A 15,324-nucleotide genomic window follows, 5' to 3' on the forward strand; every position below is an offset into this window, starting at 1 on the left:
GCAACGGACTTAATTTTCTAGTGACTTAATGTTCTACGCAAAACACTGGGCGCACTTGTTTCAGAAATCCGGGCGACGACCCGGTTCACTTTTATCACATTACTTTTTTACCCGGTTTGTCTTGCGAAACGAGTGGGAAATCGGCCGAATATATATCAAAATGTAAAAACAAAAATTATGTATTTTTCAAAAAACATCTGCAAAACAGATTTCATAAAATGTAACCCATGTAAGTTTAAAAATCATAATTGATAATCAGTTTTATATTCAAACATTTTGTTCACAAACACTGCAGACTGAGCTATAACTTCCACAGAGAAGCGGTGTTGATCGTATCATCCAGCATTCGGAAACAAAAATGTCAATAAACTTACCTCTTAACTCACTACTTTATGCATATTGAAATTTAAACTCTTTTAATGAATGAAAAATGGATAAATAACAAGCAAGAAAATGTTTATCTTTATTTTCCGCCATATTGTTTTCCATGTGCCCGCTCTAAATTTATCGGGTGATCCGGGCTACTTTTCGGTTGACCGGCGGCTTAAAAATACTTGAATCAAGTTACTTACCCTCTTCCGGAAGTATCAACCGGCTTGACCCGGGCGATCAAACAAGTGCGCCCACTGACGTCAGTAAAGGTTTTGTTTAGAATTGATCTTATAAAGCTATAACTAAAGGAGTGATAATTCGATAGTGTGGTAAGTTGAATTATAAATAGTGAATGTTACAGCATACATATGTACATTGGTGCAGATTACACAGCTTTTTCACTCTGCGCAACTTACGCAGGTCTAAATCATTCTGAGTTTCTCAGAATTTCGTTTAAACAGCATTTATGAATTCTATGCTCCTTATGGTATGATATCAAATCCAAAAACTGAAAAGTTATTGCTATATACTTACAAGTATGCATTAAGTATTAACTAAAAAGTGAAGATATCGAACAACGATCAATCTCAAACACCCAGAATGCAAAATTGAGAGCAGGGCAAACACGGACTCCTGGGCACACCAGAGGTGGGATGTGGTGTCTAGGAAAAGCAAGTATACCCTGCTGACCGGTCACACCCGCTGTGAACCCTATATTTTGATCAGGTAAACGGAGTAATCCGTACTCAACATCAGTATGTAAAGAATGGTCAAACATTTGATGCAAATAATACTATACGATTGATTTTGTACTCTCCAATTTGATACGGATCATTTTTCAATTAATTTACCTATCCTACCTTAATTTACCTATCTATTTTTGTCAGAAGTTTTAGTCAACTGACGGTTAAACCCACAATATTTACACGATTTTTAGATGTCTACCCAAACTGTACAGAATATAACTTGTTTCCGCTTAAATTCATAGATGTTTCGGAAAATAATCACGGTAATGACCCTTTTTATAATTTTCTGAGTACAGTGTTGACGTTTTAAGTTTCTGTATATTGTATTTTTCTAGAACAAAAGCTTAATTATATACATACATACATACATATATATATATATAAATTTTCTTAATCTTTTTGAAACTCGTGAAATTAACATGATTTCCTACAAAATAGAACATAAAATAAATGATTGTGGCCCATATTGATATTATACAAAATAGATAGTTGGGCAAAGACGGACCCCTGGACACACTAGAGGTGGGACCATGTGCCTAGGAGGATTAAGCATCCCCTGTCGACCGGTCACACCCGCCGTGAGCCCTATATCCTGATCAGGTAAACGGAGCTATCCGCAGTCAAAATCAGTGTGCCAAGAACGGTCTAACAATGAGTATGAAACAGTCAGGCAGCAATTGACCCAATGATATGTTGTATTGGCAAACTAGAACGTTATAACGACCATAAGATTTGCGAAATACTGACTTTAATCGAGACTGTTGAAACCCCTGTACCATCAACTTGTCTGTCAGTACCTTGCGTCGATTTAAAGTCTGATCATACGCAGAACAAGCTCTTGCGTATCGAATCAGTTGAGATATATAAACACCATATGCAGGTGATAATGGAATATTGCTACATACATATGGGAAGTTGACGATGGAGAAGCCGAAATCATCCCGTTTATCATAGAGGTGAGTTGTTAGTTTGCCGTTGATATCTCTATTTTCAATAAAATATCTAAGTATGAAGCAAAAGTGGACGACTCTTTGGTGTCTTATTTCGAGTTCACGGGGATATATCGAATCGATATATAAATGAAAATTATTACTGTTAATAGACAAAACGTCGTCAATATATCTAAATGTCGCATTGAAGGCCACAATAAGAGAAATTTTAATCTCACGTTGTAGTTTTGAATAAATTCTGCTTCATAAGAATATAGAAACAGGTCAGGTAACAAAAGAGCACAATTCGTGTCCATGGGAATTCCAACAGACTGCTGGAAGACCTGATCACTAAAGACTACGAAGATAGTGGCAATGAGGAACTCTAGCATATTTTGAATTACAACTTCACAGTACTTGTACGTGGAATCAGAGTGGTGCTTAACAAAGTAATTCTTTGGATGATTGATCATGAGTTATGAATATTTGATTAATTAATATAGTATAATTATACTTATATACACCCCATTTAATATTTGAATGTTGTTGGTCGTTTAGCGTCGAGGAAATTTCATAAATTGTATGTATGTATGTACATGTATGTATGTATGTATGTATTCAAGGGAGAGGATATTTCTATCTCTAATTAACCGTACTTTAGTAATTATAATTACCACTTGGAATGACCTTTTCACGCTTCAATTAATACAAAAAGAGACATGTGTACAATGGTTATTTTTATGGTCATTAACTCTATCGGATTACACTACTTTCTTTATTTCATTGTATATTCATTATGGAAGTTTAATCAAGCTTATATCTTTAAGTGCAAAATAAAAGAGACAAATCAAATTCAATGCCGTCTAAATCCTTAATAAACACGTAGACACCCCCAGTATGCTCTAAGATTTTGTACCTCGTTATACCCGTAGATGATTAAGGTGTGTTTTATAAAGTTCGGAAGGCTTTATACTCAGGAGCAATTATGTCCTTATAAAAATACAATGCAACAATAAACAATGACATTGAATGACTGTTGCCCAATCCTGTTGAGTTTCTCAATAAAATATGTTTAAATTAAAAATGACATTGACGTCACAATGCCAATCATATAGTTATCTGTTACAGGTACAACTCCCTGAATGACAGCCACATTCACGGAGAATTCTATGACATGGGAATCTGATTTTTAAAAAATGTATCAAATGTAAGTACACAAATCAGTTGGTTGACACATGGTTATGTCTTATCAGCACATTGAACGACAAGAAAGCACTTTAAATATGGGTATAATGATCAGGCCTGGGGTCAATTACATAGCAATATAATGTATTACATTAGCATTACTTAGAAAATTTGACATTACCATTACCCCTATTTTATAGAAAATGTGCAGATGCCGAGTGTCATAAGACACATTACAATTGACTATCGATTAACGTACACGTATGAGAAAAATGTTCCTCAGAAAAAGATTATATATATGATGGGATTATAACAGCCGTTTGTTCCCTGTAAAGCTAAGAAAATTAAAGCTTTAAAAAAAGTCTTTTATCGCATAATTTGTCTTTAACACTCAAAGTAATCTGTAAACATAACACAAAAATGCGCAATTTCTCGATTTTATTCAGATCAAGATAAAATGTTAACATTCTCCTTTCTGAAAACATAAAACGCAGATTTGAAAAAAGAGCCGTATGAAAATGGCAATTTTATGTCAGAACATCGACAAGTACAGAGAAATGTCCTCTAGTCACAACTCTGAATCTAGGTCAGTTTGGTCAACTAGAGAATAACAACTGATTTGCATCAGAATTATTGCAAAAACATAAATGTACGACCGTCAATTTTATGCGCAGATCCGGGATATGTCCCCCAGAGAAAACTCTCTAAATAAAAAGAAATTGAATTTGTTGGGAAAAAACCCGTAAAAGGTTCAATTCAACCAAAGAGACTTCTTTGTGTAATCTTCTGTTTCCCTGCCTGATGTAAATAAATGATTGTACAATTTCTTTTCGACACACTTGGCTTGCGAAGATGACTGATTTCTTGATTGTACAGAGACATCATATCGTAACGAACTGAGACGTCTAAAAATAAAAATTCCATCAAGCAGATTTGTGTAGATCAAATATATTTATCAAGAAAAATTAAAGGAACCTAGCGAAAGTCCATTTCCTTAAATTATTGTTATTTCTTTTAATGGGAATTAAAAGTCGTTGGAAAACACTAGCAAGTTTTAGAGACGCAAAGCGTAAAATACTGATTGTAGATATTTACAAGAAAGACAAAGTAGTCGCTTTTAGAAGACATAAAAAGAACATTCCAAAGTAAAATCCAAATAGTTTCCGCTTTTATCGTCTGCTTTTGCTACTGACTGGACTGGAATTTTCATTGAAAAATGAAAACATCGGAGCTACAAGCCCTAACTTGGTCCGACTATAAACAACACAATTATGAATACAGTTAAGGTACTTGTGGGAATAGCTCCTAATGGAGTTATTTCTTTCCTCAGCAAGTGTTATGGGGGAGGGAATGTCGGACAGACAAATAGTTTGTGATTTATGTTTTCGTGATCGAATAGATCCTGGCGACATGATATCAGCAGGCAGAGGCTTTCCGATTTGAGAAGAACATTTGTTTCACAAAACGAGTTTGGTTATATTACCTTTTGGAACTGGCAACAACAAACGACGAGAGAAATGTGTTGAAAACGAAAACAACTGCAAATATAAGAATCCATGTAGAGCGACCAATAACCAGAATAAAGTGGTTTGTAATTCTGAAAAGCGCAATGCCAGTTCCATTATAGTAGATGATATTATATCCGTCTGTGTATGTCTTTGCAACCTACGCAAACCTTACGGTTACAAACGAAATTGACTTGAGGTTTCTGTTTAATAATATTCAGACACCATGGTTACAAGCCTGCTTTGTATGTGTATATGTAAATTTTTATACTAATAGTTTTTATCAAAGCTCTTGTCAGATACAGATGTTTTTATAGTTACATATACCTTTTAAACCTTTTCATGCTTGTATCACTCATCACCTCAAGGAAAATTCAATGATATTACAACATTTGAATCATTTCAGTAACCAAAACTAGTTTTCATCAAAACAAATAAACATGAAAAACAAAATTGCCTTGAATTAACATATTTTTATACATATACCTGAATTTGCATTATCTTACACCAGACAGAGTTAAGCAATATGAGCTCTCATTATCTCTAACTAGAAAATAAATTTACATACAAGTCATGTCCCTTTTATTTAGATCCTTGACAAATATGTTCATTTGCCAAGTGTTTTTGAAAAAATAATCTTTAACGTAACGCTAAATATCATTCAATTTCATGCGTTCTAAATAATGTCCTGCTTTGGTATACACACAAAAAATCGCACCACTTTTTTCTGTGATTTCAAGCTGTTTTGCCGTGGTATTAGTATGAGTGGTTCGACTTCAGTATCGTGCCATTGTCAAAATTTTCCAAATAAGGTAGGTTTTGGGGGAGGGGATGTCGGCAATGCTAACAGGGCACTTAATCCCCACCAGATTTCTATGTATTATACACTATATTGACAATACCATCAAGCGTAGCTCCTAATTAAGCCATATAGAGCCAGAAGCACAAACAAACCGCATTCCTTAATGTTCCTGTCCCATTTGGTATTGCTCTTTACAATGTCTTTGTACCCGAGTATTGCCTCCGCTTTCCATCTTTCTACTGTATCAAAGGCCAGGCAACTCATCATCAGGTTTGGTTATACCTAAATCATAAGACAATATACAGTATTTCATAGCAGAAATAAAATATAGAAATCAAAAATTCTTTTATCATGAGGACTGTGTGCATGTTGGGTATTATTATTTTCTAGTTTTTCATTTACCTAACTCCTTAGCAGATGTTTTCCTCAGCAAATAGTACGCATCTTTTTATTACCCAATAAGCCTTGATACCAAACATCTTTGTTGATTTACTGTATACATGTAACTATAAATCATTGTTACCTCACCGGTAGTCTATGGTGGATTAATAGATTATTAATTAAAATACAAAGTTGTGAAAAATATCGATATTCCAGTGAAATTGTATTTAACCTCCTCCCATTATTAAACAGAATATTGTTTCTAAAATCAATCTTATTAGGGCATTGTTCAAACTCTACTATGGCACTAATAATTAAAATGACGGACAAATTATAACCAACATACCCAAGACGCTTTTCATAAGATTACTGCCAATCAGCACCAGCAATTCAGCATCATGATTGTTTGGTACGCATCATTGTCATCCCTCTATGTACCATGTCATATGTTATTCTTTTCTGATGCTGTTCTTTCCACATGGGAGACTGTCATGTTCTCTGGTGGTTTTTTCCCAAGACATCAACTTCATCCCGAGTACATACAGGTAATTTTTCAGAAGCTCATCTACTCTGCTACAGAAAAGAGAAAAGGAAATGTCATTTTGATTAATATATACCTCCTAAACTATATAGTGTATATTCCTGCTGCACATATCAAGATGCATTCTAATGGGCAAGTGCCCCGGAATCATCCCAACCCCCCGTCATTTTTTGATTGTTGAAATATTTTTAAAATGGTTGAGATTGCAAGCCATAAAGCAAATGCATTCTTGTTGCATATGACACAATGCATTGAGCACCAGGTTCTTGTTCGTCGTTTTCCCACCTCATTTGGCCCTCAAGGTGAAAAATAAAATTCCGAAAATTTGTTGCATATCTAAAGGACAACATCAATCGTCGCCCAAAAGAAGATTTGGGTAAAATGTAAGAGGAGTTCTGGGAACTAGGGTTTTGTGTACAGAAAGAAGAATGTTATTCAACCCCCAATCGGCCCTTTTGCATATCTACAGGGCACCAGAAATCATCTTCCAAAAGATGGTTTGGCCACTCCTAAAATGAAAGAGGAATTCTAGAAGCCACGTCTTTCTATAGAAAAGACGTCGTTTTTCAACCTCAATTGGCCCTAGGGTGAAAAAGAAAATTCTGAAACTTTATTGCACATCTAAAGAACATCACCTATCATCTTCCAAAAGATGATTTTGTTATTGCATAAAATGTAAGAGGAGGTCTGGGAACCAGGTTTTTCTATAGACAAAAACTTATTGCACATTTACAAGACACCACAATCATCTTCCAAAAGATGATTTGGCTTCTGTGTAAATTGCAAGAGGATTTCTGGGAACCAGAGTTTGTTTTCTATAGAAAAAATGCCTGTTTTTAATCTCTCTTTTCTCTCGCAGTGGGTGTGATGTTTACATTCATCTGGCATCGTAAACAAGCGCCACCAACTCTGCTTTTCTTCCTGTAGTTGTTAAGCCTCGATCACGAAGATAATCTTTTAATGTTTATCAAGATTCCTACGCGTATTGTCTACAACTGCAAAGCATTCATGAAGAAATGACCATCACGACAATTTGTAAATTTTTGTCTTAAAAATTCAATGTCAAGGACATACATGGGAGTTCTCGAAGGGAAGCCAAATTGCAGATGTTATATAGCACTCCTCATGTAATATACCAGCAGAGCGATTGCAGGTTTTTTTTGCTGAAAATCGTTATTCGTTTCTTAGCTGTTAAGAGTTGGTACGGAGTAGGGTTACCGGGATTAATAGCATCTTGATTACTACTGGATAATATTTACACTAGTCGTGTCAATCAAAGTTCAAGTGATTAGGAGATGTTGACAGTCATAAACAGTTTAAATTTGTAAACAGGAAACCGATGGGTTCCACATGGACGTTCTCCTGCCAAGCAACATAAGCAGAGCTACAACTAAATCTAATGAAGCAGAATTTGATGCAATTATTTTCATTCTTCTGTTGTCCACGATTACATGTTCTTTTAAAAAATTGTTTTAACATTTGATATTCATTTGACACCCCTTCCATTTTTATCTTATTGATACATACCTTTTCAATTCTTTTCAAATTTGGTATGAAGCATCATTGGGACAAGGGAGATATAGATTGTAAATTTCTGGACTCCTGAACCCCCAGGACCTCAAGGGTGGGGCAAAACTGTCAAAAGTTGACCATTTTGCAAAAAGATTCTATCTTTAAGAAAACGTAAATGCATAGTGATGTATATCAGCAAGGCTTCTACCAAAATTGTAAATTTCATGATCCTTGGAGTAGGGGTTCTGACTTCAGGTCGGGGCCAAACTTGGTGTATATAATGTATATGTGTAAACATTTAAATAAAATCTTCTTTAATGCTATTGATACTCGTACTAAATTGAAACTAAATAGATATTTAGAAGGAGTCCTTAAATTTTTTTGTAAATTTCATGATCCCAGGGGTAAGGGTTTTAGGCCAGAGTGGGACCAAAATTATTATAGTGATTATTGTCTATTATTTAAAAGACTTTATGTTTGCTGATACAGTATGACCACCAAATGCATATTTAGGAAAAAGCAGAAAAGGCAAACTGACAACAAACGGGATGATTTCAGCTTCTCCGTCGTCAACTTCCCATATTTATGTAGCAATATTCCATTATCACCTGCATATGGTGTTTATATATCTCAACTGATTCGATATGCAAGAGCTTGTTCTGCGTATAGTCAGTTTTTAAATCGAGGTAAGCTACTGACAAAAAAGTTGATGGTACAGGGGTTTCAACAGTCTCGATTGAAGTCAGCATATCGCAAATTCTACGATCGTTATAACGATCTAGTTCGTCAATACTATAGGGTTATTGAACTTATATCGGTGAATATTGGCACGAGTTGGCTGTGAAAATGCACGAGCTTGCGAGTGCATTTTGACAGCCAACGAGTGCCAATATTCACCTATATAAGTTCAATAACCCTTTTATTATATAGCTAAAGTATTTGGTTGTTAAGTTATATCCATTTTCACTCAAACTACTCCAGAATAGACGAGAATTCATCAATATTGCCAGTGTGCAATAACAGCATGCATTTCTTAACTGTTCAATATTTAACCCGTCATTAATGCATGAAGCAAACTGATTTTGTAAATGGGGACATCATAATTTATGTATGTACAGTAAAACATAATGCTTAAGTAAATATCAAATACCGGCTCTGTCAAATTCGGAGGACCGTCGTCTGCCATTTTTGCTTGTTTACGTCGTTACGGTAACGTCAATATTGAACGCTCATACTCGGAATGTTTCGGGCGCATACAATTTACGCCATGTAAAGTTAGCGTTCAATAAATTCTCAGGATATTGAACGCTAACATTCTCTAGATTTTACGCAGATTTTATATTAGACTATTTATTAGCTATATAATAAAACCTATTATTGGGTCAAATGCTGTCTGACGTGTTTCATACCGATTGTTGGGCCATTCTTGGCACACTGATTTTGACTGCGGATAACTCCGTTTACCTAAATAGGATATAGGGCTGACGGCGAGTGTGACCGGTCGACAGGGAATGCTTATTCCTCCTAGGCACCTGATCCCACCTCTGGTGTATCCAGGGGTCCGTGTTTGCCCTACTATCTATATTGTATTGCTTGTAGGAGTTATGACATTGATCACTGTTCGTTATCTTCACCTTTCATGTACCAAAATTGTGAATGAGTGATACTTTTAACAAATATTCAGGTGGTGACCGATAAGGCCTGTGGGTCTTTTAATCAGTTTCTTATTGTTTTCTATTACAACAATGATGTGATTAGTTTAGTAACAGTATATGTAAATGTTCGTATATTATCACCATACGTGTACAGCGATGTCAAGTAATAGCATACCTTTGTTGGTAATTGTTGTACCGCTGTCAAATCAAAAGAATATATTTGTCACTGGTTGTCGTACTGTCAAGTAAAGTATAGGATTGTCAGTAATCGTTATAACGCCGTCAAATATAAGTACAAATTGTCAGCAATCGTTATAACGCCGTCAAATATAAGTGCAAATTGTCAGCAATCGTTAGCACGCCGTCAAATATAAGTACAGATTGTCAGCAATCGTTATAACGCCGTCAAATATAAGTACAAATTGTCAGTAATCGTTATAACGCCGTCAAATATAAGTACTTATTATATACTTTCAATTTCATCTCTTCTTTTTTCTTTAAAAGTTTGCGGGCATATATCACACGATATATGCCCGGAAACATTCCGGTCCGCAAACATTACGTCACAATCAAATTTCTACGCCGTTAATTTTCAATTTTTTTGTGTTTTTCCATATTTTACTCAGTTAAACCGATAAAGTTATTGTTAAAAATAAAATTATTGTTGGTTTCTAAATGAAATTGAAGGTATATAATAAAAAGGTTATAGACTTTGTATGGGAAATTTGACGACCTCGTTTTTTGTCGCGAACGAACCTCGCAAGCTCGGTCCGTCTACGCGCCAAAAAACTCGGTCGTCATATTTCCCCATACAAAGTCTATAACCTATAAAAATTGTCAGTAATCGTTATAACGCCGTCAAATATAAGTACAAAGGTTTGTCACTAATGGTTGTACCATTGTCAGATGTAAGCATTGTACATATGTCAGTAATGGTTGTACCATTGTCAGATATAAGCATTGTACATATGTCAGTAATGGTTGTACCATTGTCAGATATAAGCATTGTACATATGTCAGTAATGGTTGTACCATTGTCAGATATAAGCATTGTACATATGTCAGTAATGGTTGTACCATTGTCAGATATAAGCACTGTACATATGTCAGTAATGGTTGCCGCTTGTAAGATAATACATTTGTCAGAAATGGTTGTAATACAGCTACATGTGTTTATATTGTGTCAGTAATAATTGTCACATTATTAGATATAAGTATAATATTGTGTCAGTAATAATTGTCACATTATTAGGTATAAGTATAATATTGTGTCAGTAATAATTGTCACATTATTAGAAATAAGTGTATATTTTGTCAGTAATAATTGCCACACTGTCAGGTATAAATATATATTTTGTTGGTAATGATTGATTATACCCCCTGCAAACGAAGTTTGGGGGTATATTGAAATCACCTTGTCCGTCTGTTGTTATCATTTGTCCAGAGGATATCTTTAACACCAATGAACAGATTTCATGAAAACTTAATTCTTATATGAATAATGAAGTTGTTTACCTGCTATTTTCCAAAGAATATTTTAAAGACCAATAAACAGATTTGATTCAGACTTTGTGTATATGTTATGCATCTAATGAGGTTGTGCGCCTGTCATTTCTCTCAAGATTCATTAACATTCAAGGAAATTATGGATATTTTCATTTTAAGGGTATTTTTTTCAACTTCATTGACTTCGTCATTTTATTTTAGATTTTGTAATGATCTGTTCTTTCATAGAAACTACAGCATTAGTATAGGAGAGGGTATAATGGAATCATCATTCTATTTGTCTGTCTGTCTGCCCATCTGTCTGTGGATGATTTTGTTAATAAAAGATGTGTCGTTTTCGGGCTCATGTACTCTAAATAATAGTTTTCCATGTAATATTATTCAGAAATTATATTAAGCATATCTTCAATATTCTGAATAACACACAACCAAGTAAACATAATATATAGTATTGCATTTACATTTATTGCTCTCACCAATCTTCAAGTCAAAAGGATGTTTTTATTCTTCAATGAGCACAATATCACTATTTCCCACAATCCAATGTGCCCTGCCGGGGTATTAGTTCCGCTAGGTCAGTTCTAGTTGCCATAATGTCAGGTATAAGTATATACACATGTATATGCCAGTAACGAAAATAATACCGACAGGTATAAATAAACATATAAACTTTACAAGAGTGTACATTTTCAAAGAGGTGTGTCCAATACAAAGAGTAACATGATTGACAGTTGAGTATATACAAATACCGTCTACTCTATGCAGCTTTATCTTGTTTTCTAAATAGTTAAATTAACTAATAATTAACTGCATCACAATAAAAATGGACCCATTAACTGATGAATACTAATACACATGTGCCGTTTTGATGTATTTGACATTGAGGAATGTTCTCCAGCTAAGGGTATCTATCTTCTCCATATCATTGTTTCAATCATACATGTTACAAACAGCTTCTAGGGATGGGTGGATATATAGTTGGTACATACACTCTCACAGTCCTGATCATTTTATGTCTGTGAAAATGCACAAACTCATTTCCATGGGAACGTAGAACACACCCACACTACAACCTATTGATGATATAAGCAGAGAGCGTGGATACCATGATGTTAGTTCATAATCATGAAAAGCATTTTCATAAAAGATTTGGCGTCATAGCATTGCCTGTGGGAGCTCTTAAGTCGTTGTACTCACACTGCTTTGGTCAGAGACTGCCGAGGGCAGGCATGAGCAGCCAACCTATATTTGTATTCAATACACAGGAGGATTGTGGGAGTTATCGACATCCGGGTTTCTGAAATCAACATGCTTGCTACTCCAATACACACCAAAAAAAAAAAAACCACTTTGTATTAGGGGCACACATGGTGTAGTTGTTATAACATGTTTAAAATGTGATGAAATCATTTTGCCGTTGTGGTTTTTTTTTTTTTAATTATTTTACTAGAATACTTTTAAAAAATAAACATTAAGAATGTTGATTAATTATTATAAAAGAAACTTAATGAGATGATTTATCATAAAAAAAACACCCACCACGTTGATCCTTTACTATACTAGAGTAAAACTGAATCAACAGTTCGTTTTAGGAAACAATAAATCTTCAATTCAATGTGGTATTTTACAAGCATGAACCATCTGTTACATGCATCAAAAGACTGTTATAAAAATCTGTAAGCATTCATCATTTCGAAGCTCATTAATTATCATGAAAACAATACTTATAAAGAGGTCAATAAATACTCTCTTGGTCCAAAACTTCATTGTCCAGTGTAAGGTATAAAACAAAATTCGTGCAATTTCAGTTAAATCTAAATACTTCGCAAGGAATTCTATTTCGGGAAACATCACGCTCCCATTCATTATTCTCTTGTTTTGTATTTAATCAGATTGAATGCTTCACATTTCTGTAACGTCAAACTGTGAATGACGTCAATTCATAAGAATGTCTATTTCCCTAAACCTAACCCTAGAACTTAATTATCTCGAACCAGAGAGTCAGACTAAACTCCTAAACCTTAAAACAACTCAACAGATCAATTTTTCTTGGATGAAAAAAATCTTATTTTGAATGTATCTTTGATTCAAAGTATAGAATCCATAAAATCCAAAAAAAAATACATTTTGTATAGATAGATACCTTACAATCAATACATGCTGCCGTTTTACTGGGATTGTAATCATGAACATCAATATTCCTAATAATGCTTATGAATATGTGAATCCATCAATGTAAAATGTAAGAGTTATTGTTTGTGCAACAGGTATTACTTTTCCAAAGGCATTTACATCTAAATGGGCAGTGAATTTTTTGTGTGTGTACCAGACCGTTCCATTTTCATCTAACACCGTTGGTTTTTGATAATCTGTTCGTTCGCCTAAGATTTTCGGTCCATCATATGCATAAGTAACTAGTCTAAAAGTGATTTCATCATTAGCCATATGAGTTCGATCATTCGGACTGGAAGATCTTCACCCCTGTCTCAAAAAATAATAATCATAATGGCCGCCTTCAATGTTTACGCGCAATTTCTAAGGCACGATTTCATTGGATGCCTTGGAGTCCCAGGGCGCCTTATTTTGAAACTTACTAAATCCGCCAAGGGTGAATAAAAAGCAACGCGAATCGTCACCCTTGGCTAGCGAAGATAATTAAATATGTGCATGTACAATTAATGAAGAAGAGTGGTTTAAACGGATATGAACTGCGAAGTTATACGAAAAGTGAGTCTGTAGACATATGGCCATTGATTCCATGTCTCAGAATTTATTTATTTTCATAACAATTGAATTATTCTAACACGCTTAACAGTCCATACACTCATTAGTGTTTTATCGCAGTTGTGTGTATGCTAATTAATCAAGCAATCTGAAAATTTATAATGAAGTTGGAAAGCAGTTTCCTAATATGTTGTTTCCAACTTCCTCCACAACCCTGTAATAAGCTACATAATGTACATGTATTAAACCATTTTAGGTTTGAACAAATGTAATTCTAGCCATATATCGTATTTCAATAATGAAATATACTGTATTTGAACACAACTTATCGGCAATCATTTGTATCGAGTGTAAATTTCTGGTGAGGGAGTGACCTAATTATATACATATGGAGGGTGTTAAGAACCTACAGAATCTCTACAGGGAACAGATACAATGATTGGAATTTTTAAATAATTATCTTATGTATCTTTTTTCAGATCGTCCTAGATTAAAATTCTTCAGACGGATCATTTACTGTTTCTGAAAAATGATTCAAAAGTAGGATTGGCGCAAAAAAGAAGCCGAGGAAATTCGGTAAATCCCGTTAAGCAGAATGCGCGACATAAAGAATGGTCCTTAAATTACCGCCTTGTACCAATGATGTCAACAAAAGTTCGTGTGATTGGGAGTTGTTAACAATAATGAATTGTTTTAACATGAAAACAAACCTGTAAAGATGGAATTAAAGGAAATCGGGTGTGTTCCATATGAATGGTCTCCTGACAAGTGACAAATTACTACGTGATGCTGGAAAGATATTTCTCATTCACCTAAAACCCGTGATTAAATTGATGACAGCTTCTTTTCGCCGGAATTGTTTTCACATTTGATATCTGGTTCACAATACCTCTATGACTCTAGTCACGTCGGCGACAGGCTTTTAGACGCTTGTATAAACTATTTTCAAGAACTTGATCAGTTGATTGCTCCTGAACTATTTTCCATTTTCTTATTTTCATATATATTACATTGGACACCAGTTGATTATTTTCTTTTTGACGAAAAAATCCTCTTGAATTGTTTAGGTCAATTAATCATTGTAGAATGGTTAATTAATCACTGTAGAATGTTGCACGTTGCAGTGTTTCCCATAATCTTAATTCGAAGGACAATATCATTTGCAATGTTCCCAAAAAGGAAAATGACATGAAATCACTGATCTTCTTGCATTACCACATTAGATTACCTACATCAAGGGAAGTAAATTACAATGAATCAGTATGACTGATCAATGATACAGAATATTTTCTGTGAATGAACTTCACATAGCAGTGAACCCAAGAAGCTGGTGAATGTTCGTCCATCAGAACAATTAAGTAGATCAACTCTTATGAGTATTTAATGTTTTACATTCAGTTCGGAAATCATTTATTTTGACGAAATAGACATGATATCAAATCTCTTTCAGCTTTGTATCACCAAAG

Source organism: Ostrea edulis, chromosome 1 (genome assembly GCF_947568905.1).
Source record: "Ostrea edulis chromosome 1, xbOstEdul1.1, whole genome shotgun sequence".
In the NCBI taxonomy this organism is placed as follows: Eukaryota; Metazoa; Mollusca; class Bivalvia; order Ostreida; family Ostreidae; genus Ostrea; species Ostrea edulis.